The sequence below is a fragment of the Triticum aestivum genome, chromosome 5A (assembly GCF_018294505.1).
Source record: "Triticum aestivum cultivar Chinese Spring chromosome 5A, IWGSC CS RefSeq v2.1, whole genome shotgun sequence".
In the NCBI taxonomy this organism is placed as follows: domain Eukaryota; kingdom Viridiplantae; phylum Streptophyta; class Magnoliopsida; order Poales; family Poaceae; genus Triticum; species Triticum aestivum.
In genome coordinates this window covers 503,415,373-503,428,552 of record NC_057806.1, presented here as the reverse complement: position 1 = coordinate 503,428,552, position 13,180 = coordinate 503,415,373, and positions in this window count along the sequence as shown.

Here is a 13,180-nt window from a genome sequence, read left to right as displayed (position 1 = left end):
GGAGATCCCGCGTGCTTGTGCGGCTGTCCTTCCGGGCCATGGCTGGAGACCTCCGGGTCCGAGCATGGTTCAGATTAACACTGATGCAGCGATGAGGATGGAGTCGGACAAGTGTGGAGCGGGAGGGGTAGCTCGATCAGATGCTCGCTTGTTAGGTGCATGGTGCAAACCTCACTTTGGGGTTACGGATCCTTTTATTGGCGAGACGCTAGCTCTATGAGATGGTGTCATATGCTTCATTATGCGGTTTCTCACGTGCGATAATGGAGACAGACTGCCTGGAGGTGGTGAACCTCCGGAAATCTCGTCATAGCAGTCATTCTGTTGTGGCACCGATACTAGTAGAAGTTGGAGAGGTAGCTTTATATTTTGATTCCTTTTGTATTCAACATGTACACAGTTCAGCCAACGTTTCGGTCCATCTTTGTGCTAAGCATGTTTGCTTGCTGATGGTTACCGAAAGTTGGACCGATACTAGACCCCTTTCCTGCTCACAAGCCTTTCGGTTGATGATGTCAGGAGCTCTTTTGGGGCTTTTTGGTTTTAGGTATTGCATTGTCACACTTCACCACACATTTTTACCAGGCTTGCCTAAGGTTATTTCATCAAAATGAGAGTCACAAGTTGGCAAGTCTAAGGGAATTTTGTCACACTTTTTGTGTGTATGCCATGTAAGGCCCTAGTGTGGCTTAAACCAAACACTCATCTAAGTTGGTCAAATTTGCCTAACCATATGTGTGGCAATCTTTGACAAAGTTAGTCACAAATCAAACAGAAAAAGCTCTCAGGTTTGAACCGCAAAAAAAGGCGAACCAGTGTGATGTTTACGATGGAAATCATGTCGTTCTTGTGCAACAAGATCCAGATACAAATGCTGCCGCGGCAAAGGAAAAGGCTCTGGCTCTGGGCGACAGCGATGCCGACGACATCTCATCTGGCCGCCCACCACGCCATCCATCCATCAACCCCTCACGTCAGGCCAACTCCATCGCGCGACCCTATCCTGTCCGCCCCCGTCTGTTTGGGGTAAAACGGACAAACGAGACAGCCCAGCGCACGGACGCAAACGGACTTTTGTCCGCTTTCGACCCATCCCCGGCCCAAGTTTGTGCCGGTTTTGGGGTGAAACGGACAGCGCTCGGACGGGCGGGACGCGCACGCTTGTCCTCCCCTGGCCCGCCTGTCGGTGGGAGAAACCAAAACCCACACATGCCCATTTGCCGCCATTTCCCCCAAACCCTTCCACGTCCCTCCCGCCGCCCCTCTCTCCCCCGGCCATGGCCGACGCCCCGCCGAGTTCCGGCGGCCTGGCCGTCGACCCGTCCACAAAGGTGAAGAAGAAAGCGCCAAGGAAGCCGCGGTCGGAGTGCACGACGAAGGAGATTGCCAAGTTGGACGCGAAATCGGCGAAGAGGAGGGAACGGAGAGCGGCCGTCAAGGTCAATGCCGCCGCGGCCAAGTTCGCCGCCCAACGCGAGGAGCTGGAGGCCACGAGGAGCTAGAGGCCGCGCGGCGCAAGGCCGCTGCCGACGAGAAGGAGGACCTCGTCAACAAAGCGCACGCCATCCTCATGCTTGGCGGCATGGGCCGTCCGGCCGGGTTCCCTGCAGCGGTCGTCGGTCCGGCGAGCACAGGCTCGTCGGTCGCCCGGCCTACGCACTACCAGTCGCCGACGTCGCGCACCGCACCCATGTCGCCCGGCTTTCCTCCGCCAAGGCACAACGGCCAGACCCGTTTCTCGGCGTCGCCGGACGTGGGCTTGTTCGCGCCGTCCACACCGCGCCCCGCAACCGTCATCGACCTCAACATCACGACTGGGTCCAGCAGCGGCGGGGGGGCGTCCGTCGAGATGCAAAGAAAGCAGGCACGGGCACCGTTCACGGGCACCATGCCCCCCCCCCCCGCGTCTTGTTTGACGGAATGCCAACCCCAACGCCAACGGTCGACGACCCTTTCTACAGCCAGTACATGAAGGACGTGATCTTCGAGAGTGGGCATGGCCGTGCGTACGACCCCGAGAAGACCCAAAGTCAGGATGGCCGCGCCGAGTACGTGCCCGATGAAGAGGCCGACGACCATGCTGACTACGACCATGGTGACTCGTGGCATGAAGACGATGACATCTATGTCGAAGGTGATGAAGAAGAAGGCAATGACGTTGATATTAGTGGCGAGCCATTGTTCATCGACGAGCTCACCCAAAGAGCGGAAGCACAAAAGAAGAGGAAGAGCATTCGCACGGGTTCATACACACAAGATGAGGACAAGTTGATTTGCCAAGCTTGGATGGAGATTAGCCAAGATCCGAGGACCGGCGTGCAAAAAAAGGGCATTGTTTTTTGGACGAGAGTCCACAAAACATTCCATGAAAGGAAGATGTTTGAGCCCTACCAATTTACAAGCAACCGTGGCATCGGCTCGATTCAAAAGAGATGGTTGTTCATCCAACAAGAGTGCAACAAGTATTGCGCCGCATTAGAGAGCGTTGAAGCACGGCCCGTGAGTGGTCTCGGCGTTGGGGACATGGTATGCTCTCCTCTTCCTAGCCCTTTCCTTGCTATGGCCATGACACTTCGGCCGTGTATATGTTTGCATGTTCACTTGTTGTTGATCATGTGATTTAGGCATTTCAATCTTTGGAGGCATTCAAGGCCCGGCACAATGACAAGCCATTCACTCTTACGCATTGTTGGACGATTATCAACAATTGCCCTAAGTTCAAGGACCAATACCGTGAACTACAAAGGAAGAGGGGACTAAAGACGGCCAAGTACGCCGGAGGTGGAGATGGCGAGGCCTTGAAGAGGCCGAGGGGCAAGACCAACTCCAAGGTTGATGACATACGTGATGCCTCATCCATGGCATTGCATGACACTTTGCATGGCATGATGTCCCAAAAGGATGTGAGGGACGAGAAGAAGCGGCAAAGCAAGGAGGAGCAAATGAAGCAATACCTAGACCTTCAAACAAAGAAGCTTGAGATGAAGGAGGCGGCCAAGAGGAGGAAGATCGACATGAAGGAGGCGGCCCGGCAAAGGCAGCTCGACATCGAGGCCGACAACGTCAAGGCCAAGCAGAGGCAGTTCGACATCGAGGCCACGAACGCCGCCACCAAAGCGAAGGAGGTGGCCCTTGCGATCATGAGCGTGGACTTGTCGAAGATGAGCGACAAGACAAGGGCCTGGTTCGAGGCCAAGCAGAAGGAGATGCTTGAAGCCGAAGGCCTGAACTAGGTCGTCCGATCGGCCGTGGCCGTTCTTTTTGGAGGCTGGCATGGGTGTCGCCCGCCCGCTGGGCCGCTGGCTGTGTGCCGGCGAGAAAACATTCATTTTGGTGGCCGGCTGTGTTGCCGGCCACTGGCTGTGTTGCTGGCGAGGACAACTAATCATTTTGGAGACTGGTTGTGTTGCCGGCCGCTGCCTGATGCCGGCGATGGACATGTAGGCCGCTGGCTCTGTTGCCGGCGTGATGAACCGGGACCGCTGGCCTGAACTAGGCTTGGCATTTGAAACGTTGCTACTGGTTTTTTAAATAGACGCGGACAGGATGTGGCAAATGGATGCAGTCGCGCGCTGGGCGCACGGCCACCGCACCCCAGGACACGTCCGGACACGACCCCAAATCGCTACCCAAACGGACAGAATCCGGACAAAACGGACGTCCGTTTGGGGTCGCGCGGTGGAGTTGGCGTCAGTCACACGGACACACACGCACACCTGACAGCAACTCATCTTTCTTGGCTTTGTTTTCGATCATGTAGCACCTGCTATGTACTCCATGTCTCTCGCGCATGTAAGGACCAGTGGTCTCTCTGCTCTCGCTACCATCCAATCTCCTGCGTCAGCATGGAGACACACACACACAATATTGCGTCCAAAGGCGTCGAAGCTACTAGGAAAGTTTTCAAGCACCGGCTTGTTTTCTCATGAGGAATAAACAAGGGCTTGCTTATCCAGAGTGTCTGACTGTCTGTTGCATCAGCCAAGCAACCGTTGATTGAAGGCAACAACACCTCATTAACCAGTCAACTAAACTAGGCGGCGCCTGTACGACTCGACTAATGCCCCTGCGTCGGCAAAAGGGAACGAGACGTTGGTCTCAAGCTTCTCCGGGTCAGGTGGATGGATGGCCACAAAGCATGAAAAGAAGAGCAGCAGAGGACGAAAGCGAGACAGAAACAGGGAGATTCCTTGGACAAGTGTGCGTCTGTGTCTCTGCTGCCGTCGGTATAAGCAGATGTTAACTCGTCGACTTTGCTGCTCGCCAAACCTCGATGCCGTCACTCATCTGCTTAGCCGTCCCTGAACGAACGTGTGTAACGGGACCCGGTCAGTGCACTAACACTAGGACCATCAGCGCACTGTCACTGAGACCTGACAGGGAAACCTTGTCCTCGCCGCTCCGGTGACCGCCGGTGAGCGAGCGAGCATCCACGGGCGTCGGCAAGGGAGAGAGGCTGTAGTTTAGTGCGGACACCGGCGGCGTGCAGGCATCATTGCCGTCCCAAAATGGGGTGGCATCCTCATACAGAGGATTCAGACCTCGGACCAGCAGCGGCGGTCTCTGTCACCATGTCCCCACGTTTCCACATTTCTTCTTCTTTCTGAGTGGGTTTCCGCATTTTCAACTGATTGCCCACGCCTGCATGTCTCGCAGTTTCCAGTACGTACTCGTCTACGTTCCCCAGAAGAAAAATAACCTGACAGTCGCAGAATCAGCTACAGTACAAAGTAAACAGACCGAGGAGAAACTCTGAACTGAACTGAACTGAACTGAACTGAAGTGGGCGGCAACCCCACTCGAAAGTCGAGACGACGAGGGGCCGCAATGATCCATGTCGCAGTCCCGTCCGTCCACCCCTGATTGTGCAGTGCACCCACAATTCCTACCCAAAAGTCAGTGTAGGAGTATATACCGCCGCATCTATACGTGCCTGCCCGGTTTGGTTGCCGACTCTTTGCCGCCCGATAGTATTAGATTAGTTTAGCTTGGTCATCACGAGCTGCAAAAGCTGCTGACGCCTTACAAAAGCACACAGATAAATCCTCCATTGTTTATTCAGCGTGCGGCCAAGTTATTTTAGTAAATTTGGACGAAATAGATTCGCATATCTGGCAGGCGAGTGCATGTAATTATGCAGGTTGGAGATCATGGTAGAGGGGGCCCGGGGGATGAGTGAGGTGTTTACTGAATACTGATAGCTAAATATAAGTTCAGATAGATTGTATGCCACACAAATTAACTAGTACTACTAGTTCACTTAATTATGCGCTACAATTATGCTATAGTTAGTTTACTTGAGTAGTAGTAGGTGAGACAAGAGCAATGAAAAAGACCACTATCATGCATGATCGCTCACGCTTAATAATTGAGTTCAGCCAGGGTTCAAATATGGTCCCATCATACTCCAACATGGACATCACAAACTAAGAGTGGACGACCAATTATACGTGCACACGTATTTTCCCCAAATATAGTAAGTAATATCTTTTTTAATTTCCCACAGGATCTAATGACTGGACGACATTCGGCACTTGATAATAGTGGTGACATGTCTTCCTAGATTTTCTATCTATAAGACGAAAGATGTCATTTGGCCGCTTGTTATTGTAAGGAACAAACAAAAAACAAACCCTCCCTCGGCCATTTCCGGGGAAGCAAAGTGAGGCCAGATGAAAAGCTACTGGGCTAGACTAGACTAGACAGCGATCCCTGTTAATTCCATCTAGCAGCGTAGCAGTTTGAGGGGAAACAGGTAGGGGCCGCTGATTAAAGCCACACTCATGAGCGTCTCCGGGCTCAACTGTCCGAATTTCTTTTCTTGACTTTTTTGACACAGCACCGGTACAAGTACTCCCTCCGTCTCAAAATTCTTGTCTTAGATTTGTCTATATATGGATGTATCAAGTCACATTTTAGTATTAGATACATCCGTATCTAGACAAATTTAAGATAAGAAATTTGGGACAGAGGGAGTACTAACGATTTCCTCTGAGCTGCTTTTCATCAGGCACGTACCAAAAGCATTTTCCACGGAGCCATTATTCGCGCTTGATAAATCAAAACATTCGACCAGTGTGCTTGTTTAGTCCTGGAGACGGAATAATTCGATTTGAACCCAGGGACGTACTGTTGGCGCCATGATGACTGTCGAGGGCGGCTCACTGTGTGCATGCCGGACACGCGCGGTGAGGTTACCCTTGATTTTCCCGGCTCCGGTTCTTGTTTTAACCGTTGCGTGTGGATTTTGGGGCCGGGCAGATCAATCATGGGTGAGCTGCACTGGTGTAGCTGGTAGTAGTACGACGGTACGAGCTCACGGCAGGGATCTAGGCGCACATCTATATATGTGGTGTTTTGGTCCCTGCAGGTCAAGCGCCCACGATGGCCTTGTCTAGCCAAAATAATAATCCCTTGAACATTCAGTTGGTGATCACTCTGGCGTTTCACTTTGGAGTAATTGCTAGTTGTTGGCCCAAAAACAGTGGATGAGCTCAAGTTTTGGTCACAAGTTTCTGTTCGACATGATTAATTATCCGATTTTTCTTCCATTCTTCTTGAGGAGATTATCTTTTTTTCTCCTTAATCATGTGTTTTTTTTCAAAAAGGGATCTCCCCGGCCTCTGCATCAGAGTGATGCATACGGCCATCTTATTAACCAGATAAAAAGGTTCCAACAAGGTCACAAAGTCTCCAACTGGAAAAAGTGAAAAAAACCTCACACAGAGCCAAAATGGGCTAGAAACACAAACTAGCCAAATAAAGGACGGCACAACCGGCTGGCTAAAGAGAGATAGGTAAACTAATTGTCTATCCTATTACATGACCGCCATCCAAACCGGTTGAAGATATCCCGAGCTACCATCTCCCAGCGGACAGATCCAGTAACCAAATGCTCCCTCACCTTCATCGGAGTGAGTAGCGACCACGAACGGATCAATGCCGTGGCTCGGAAAATAACCTGCAAAAAATGAATACATGATGTTCTGTTAAAAACCAAATCATTTCTGCAATTCCAGATAATCCACGGCAAAGCGCATACTCCAACACGAATATGTCTCGCTAAGTCAGGCTCAATTCCATTAAGCCATGTCCCAAATAATGTGTTGACAGAATTCGGTGAAGTAATATTAAAAGCAATGTGGACCGTCCGCCAAAGAACTTTGGCTAACAGGCAATCAAGAAAAAGGTGCTTGATCGTCTCATCCCGATCAAACTACACCTAGTAGGTCCTGTCCAATTATGCTTTATCAAGTTGTCTTGGTTAAAATAACTTGTTTATGGACAAACCACATAAACACTTTTATTTTCAATGGAACTTTGACAGCCCAAACATGCTTGGAGGTAGGAATGAAGCTTGAATTGATAACATCAATATACATTGATTTAACTGTGAATACTCCAGACCTAGTAAGCTTCCAGCGTAGTTCATCGCGTTGTTGAGAAAGCTGAACCTCCATCAGTCTCCTAACTAGACGGAGTCATTCTTCCCAACGATTGCCCGCTAGCGACCGTCTGAACTGAATATTAAGGGGGATAGATTGAAATACCGTTGCAACGAACACCTCACGTCGTTGAACAATATGATATAATGACGGGTATTGAATGGCCAAGGGTGTCTCTCCGAGCCAAGAATCCTCCCAGAAACGTGTACTAGCACCGTTGCCAATAATAAACTTTGTCCTATTAAACAAGGATTGTTTGACTTTCATCAGTCCTTTCTAGAAAGGCGAGTCGGTCGGCCTGACTGTCACCTGGGACAAAGTTTTGGTCTGAAGGTACTTGCTACGAAAGATTTGCGCCCACGTGGCATCAGTCTCACTGGACAACTTCCACAGCCACTTACTGAGAAGGCATCTGTTCTTAACTTCAAGATTCTCAATACCAAGCCCTCCTTGGTCTTTCGGTCTACAGATGATATCCCATTTAGCTAGCCGGTATTTTCTTTTTAGTTCATCACCCTGCCAAAAGAAACGCGATCGATAAAAGTCCAGTCTTTTCCTGACTCCAACTGGGACTTCAAAGAACGACAAGAGAAACATAGGCATACTCGTGAGCACCGAATTTATCAGAATTAATCGGCCTCCGTATGACATGAGCTTGCCCTTCCAGCAACTCGGTTTCTTTTCAAATCGGTCTTTGATGCACTTCCATTCTCTGTTTGTCAGCTTACGGTGGTGGATTGGTATACCTAGGTAAGAGAAAGGTAAAGCCCCCAAATCGCACCCAAACAATTGTCGATAAGCCTCTTGTTCATCCTTGGCTCTACCAAAGCAGAACAACTCGCTCTTGTGAAAGTTAATCTTTAACCCGATCAATTGTTCGAAAAGGCATAACACCAGCTTCATATTTCTCGCCTTCGCCAAGTCATGCTTCATAAAGATGATTGTATCATCAGCGTACTGCAGGATGGATACACCTCCATCAATAAGATGAGGTACCAATCCACCTACTTGACCATTCTCCTTAGCCCTTCCTATCAAAATTGCTAACATATCAACCACAATGTTAAATAGGATAGGGGACATCGGATCTCCTTGTCTTAGGCCTTTATGTGTCTGGAAGTAATGACCAATATCGTCATTCACTTTAATTCCGACACTCCCTTTTTGCGTAAACGATTCAACCTGGCGGCGCCAGGCTTCATCCAAACCTTTCATACGCAATGCCTGTTGGAGGAATGGCCATTTATCGTACGCTTTCTCAAAATCCACCTTAAAAACTACTCCATCTAATTTTTTTGAATGGATTTCATGGAGCGTTTCATGAAGGACGACCACTCCTTCAAGGATGTTTCCATCCGGCATGAAAGCAGTTTGGGATTGTTGCACCACAGAATTCGCTATCTGTGTGAGCCTATTAGTCCCGACCTTGGTGAAGATTTTGAAACTAACATTGAGAAGGCAGATCGGCCTGAACTGCTCTATTCTCACAGCATCCGTTTTCTTAGGAAGTAGTGTGATTGTTCCAAAATTCAAGTGAAATAAGTGAAGCTGTCTAGAGAATAGATCATGAAACATAGGTAACAAATCCCCATTAATAATGTGCCAGCACTTTTTGTAAAACTCGACCGGGAATCCATCCGGTCTGGGAGCCTTATTGTTTTTCATCTGTGCAATAGCATCAAACACCTCCTTCTCTGAGAACGGGGCAACCAGATTATCATTATCAGCAGCCGATAGTTGAGGCACATCCTCAGTCTTGGACTCATCGAGAGAGACACAACTATCCTCCGGAGGTCCAAATAACTGCTTGTAATACTCAGTTATATAAGTTTTTAGGTTGTCCTGTCCTAAAATAGTTCCTTCATCTTGTTCAAGCTGAAAGATCCTCTTCTTTTTGTGCTTACCATTAGCAATCAAGTGAAAGAATTGAGTATTCACATCCCCTTGGACCACTTTGCGGACCTTAGCCCGCAATGCCCACTTCAATTCTTCTTCGCGGAGAAGTTCTTTCAACCTCTTTTCCGTCTCAGTTTTAACATGAAGCTCTGTTGGCTGCAAAATCGTGGATTCAACCTTTAAGTCTAGGGTCTGAATAAGAGAAAGGAGTCTGTCCTTTTCAATCTCATACACCCCACTAAGGTGCTTAGCCCACCCCCGTAGGAAACTTCTCAAATACCTAATCTTATTCTGCCAACGCTCGACAAAAGTCCTACCTCCTACACACTTAGCCCATTCCCTGGCAATCAGGTCCAAGAAACCTTCGCGTTCGAACCAGGCCATCTCGAAGGAAAAGGTATTTTTGTTTCCCACGTGGTTCGGCTCCCCTGAGTCCACGAACAAGGGTGTGTGATCGGATATTCCACGCGAGAGGGCTTGTACCGTTATGAGAGGGAACTTCTGTTCCCACTCAACGCTCGCGAGAACTCGATCAAGCTTTTCATATGTCGGGTTTGCAATAGCATTAGCCCAGGTAAACTTTCTACCAGAAAGCTCTATCTCCCTCAGATCCAAGCTTTCAATAATGGTATTGAACATAAATGACCACCTGTCGTCAAAATTATCATTATTCTTCTCCTCTCTCCTCCTAATGATATTGAAATCACCCCCAACTAAAATTGGAAGCTGCTCGGACCCACGGATTCGAACAAGGTCCGCCAGAAACTCCGGTTTAAGCTCGGGCTGTGCGGCACCATATACCGCCACCAAAGCCCAGTTGAAACCATCAGCTTTAGACCTGACTCGAAACTTAACCGCGAAGTCGCCCATCACTACACTTCGGACTTCTAGCGAATCGCATCTCACACCAAGCAAGATTCCACCCGATCTTCCTCGCGGAGGAAGACAATGCCAATCGAAATCAACACCGCCCGCAAGAGAGGTAAGAAACTGGGGCGCAAAGTTTTCTCGACCAGTTTCCGATAGAGCAATAAAATCTAAACGCTGCTCCAGAGATGCCTCAGCAAGAAACCTTCTTTTAGCCAAGTCTTTCAGACCTCTGCTATTCCAAAAGATTCCTTTCATAATTCATCATGAAATTTTTTAGTAGTCCGAATCCTAGCACTCCTACGAACTACAGAATCGGGATAAATCTTTTGTTTTCACTTGTGCTTTGGTTTACTAGGTTCTTCCCCCCGGTCCTCATAACCGGGCTCAGCAGTATTAACAACTGCGATGGCTCAAGATACTACCAAATTGTGTGACTTCACCAATACCAATAATAATGATTTCCTTAGCACTCCGATTGCTCCTTTTACCGATGCTGAATCTTGTGAAATCAATACTGCTTTGTTGAATCTTGTTATGAAAGATCAATTCGCCGGCCTTCCTAGTGAAGATGCCGCTACTCATCTGAATAGCTTCATTGATTTATGTGTTATGCAAAAGAAAAAAGATGTCAACAATGATGTCGTTAAATTGAAGCTATTTCCTTTTTCGCTTAGAGATCGTGCTAAAGCTTGGTTTTCGTCTTTGCCTAAAAATAGTATTGATTCATGGAACAAGTGCAAAGATGCTTTTATTTCTAAGTATTTCCCTCCCGCTAAGATCATCTCTCTTAGAAACGATATTATGAATTTTAGACAACTTGATCATGAACATGTTGCACAAGCTTGGGAGAGAATGAAATTAATGATACGTAATTGCCCTACTCATGGTTTGAATTTGTGGATGATTACACAAAAAAATTTATGTCGGATTGAATTTTGCCTCTAGAAATCTTTTAGATTCGGCCGCGGGAGGCACTTTTATGGAAATCACTTTAGGAGATGCTACTAAACTCCTAGATAATATTGTGGTTAATTATTCTCAATGGCATACTAAAAGATCTTCTAATAAAAAAGTGTATGCGATAGAAGAAATCAATGTGTTGAGTGGAAAGATGGATGAACTTATGAAATTATTTGCCACTAAGAGTGTTTCTTCTGATCCTAATGATATGCCTTTGTCTACTTTGATTGAGAATAACAATGAATCTATGGATGTGAATTTTGTTGATAGAAATAATTTTGGTAACAACGCTTATAGAGGGAATTTTAATCCTAGGCCATATCCTAGTAATCCTTCTAATAATTATGGGAATTCCTACAACAACTCTTATGGAAATTATAATAAGATGCCCTCTGAATTTGAGAATAGTGTTAAAGAGTTTATGAATTTCACAAAAGAATTTTAATGCTTTGCTTGAAGAGAAATTGCTTAAAGTTGATGATTTGGCTAGAAACGTTGATATAATTTCTCTTGAGATTGATTCTTTAAAAATTAGATCTATTCCTCCTAAGCATGATATCAATGAGTCTCTCAAAGCCATGAGAATTTCCATTGATGAGTGCAAGGAAAGAACCGCTACGATGCGTGCTTCCAAAGATGCCTTTATTAAAGCGTGTTCCTCCAATTCCTATGAAAATCAAGATGAAGATCTAAAAGTTATTGATGTGTCCCCTATTAAATCTTTGTTTTGCAATATGAATCTTGATGAAACTGAATATGATCTTTCTTTACCTAGAAGGCGTTCTAAAAATTCGGAGTATTTAGATCTTAATGATGAAATTGATGAAAGTGGGATTGAAAGAAATAAAAATCTAGATGTTGCTAAACCCACTATATTGGATTTCAAGGAATTTAATTATGAAAGTTGTTCTTTAATTGATTGTATTTCCTTGTTGCAATCCGTGCTAAATTCTCCACATGCGTATAGTCAAAATAAAGCCTTCACCGAACATATTGTTGATGCCTTGATGCAATCTTATGAAGAAAAACTTGAGTTAAAAGTTTCTATCCCTAAAAAACTCTATGATGAGTGGGAACCAACTATTAAAATTAAAATTAAAGATCATGAGTTCTATGCTTTGTGTGATTTGGGTGCTAGTGTCTCTTGTGGAGATCTATTTGATGTAATCTTCTTTTTGCGGTGTGTTTGTTGAGACCGATGAATTGTGGGTTTATGATCAAGTCTATCTATGAATAATATTTGAATCTTCTCTGAATTCTTTTATGTATGATTGGTTATCTTTGCAAGTCTCTTCGAATTATCCGTTTGGTTTGGCCAACTAGATTGGTAGTTCTTGCCATGGGAGAAGTGCTTAGCTTTGGGCTCGATCTTGCGGTGTCCTTTCCCAGTGACAGAAGGGGCAGCAAGGCACGTATTGCATCGTTGCCATCGAGGATAACAAGATGGGGTTTATTTCATATTGCATGAATTTATCTCTCTAGATCATGTCATCTTGCTTAAGGTGTTACTCTGTTTTTAACTTAATACTCTAAATGCATGCTGGATAGCGGTCGATGAGTGGAGTAATAGTAGTAGATGCAGAATCGTTTCAGTCTACTTGTCACAGACGTGATGCCTATATACATGATCATGCCTAGATATTCTCATAACTATGCTCAATTCTGCCAATTGCTCAACAGTAATTTGTTCACCCACCATAGAATAATTATGCTCTTGAGAGAAGCCACTAGTGAAACCTATGGCCCCCGGATCTATTCTCATCATATCAATCTCCATCATTTTAATCTTGCTTTGCTTTTTTACTTTGCCTTTACTTTTTACTTTGCATCTTTATACCAAAAATACCAAAAATATTATATCTATCAGATCTCACTTTCGTAAGTGACCGTGAAGGGATTGACAACCCCTAATCGTGTTGGTTGCGAGTAACTATCATTTTGTGCAGGTACAAGGGACTTGAGCGTGGCCTCCTACTGGATTGATACCTTGGTTCTCAAAAACTGAGGGA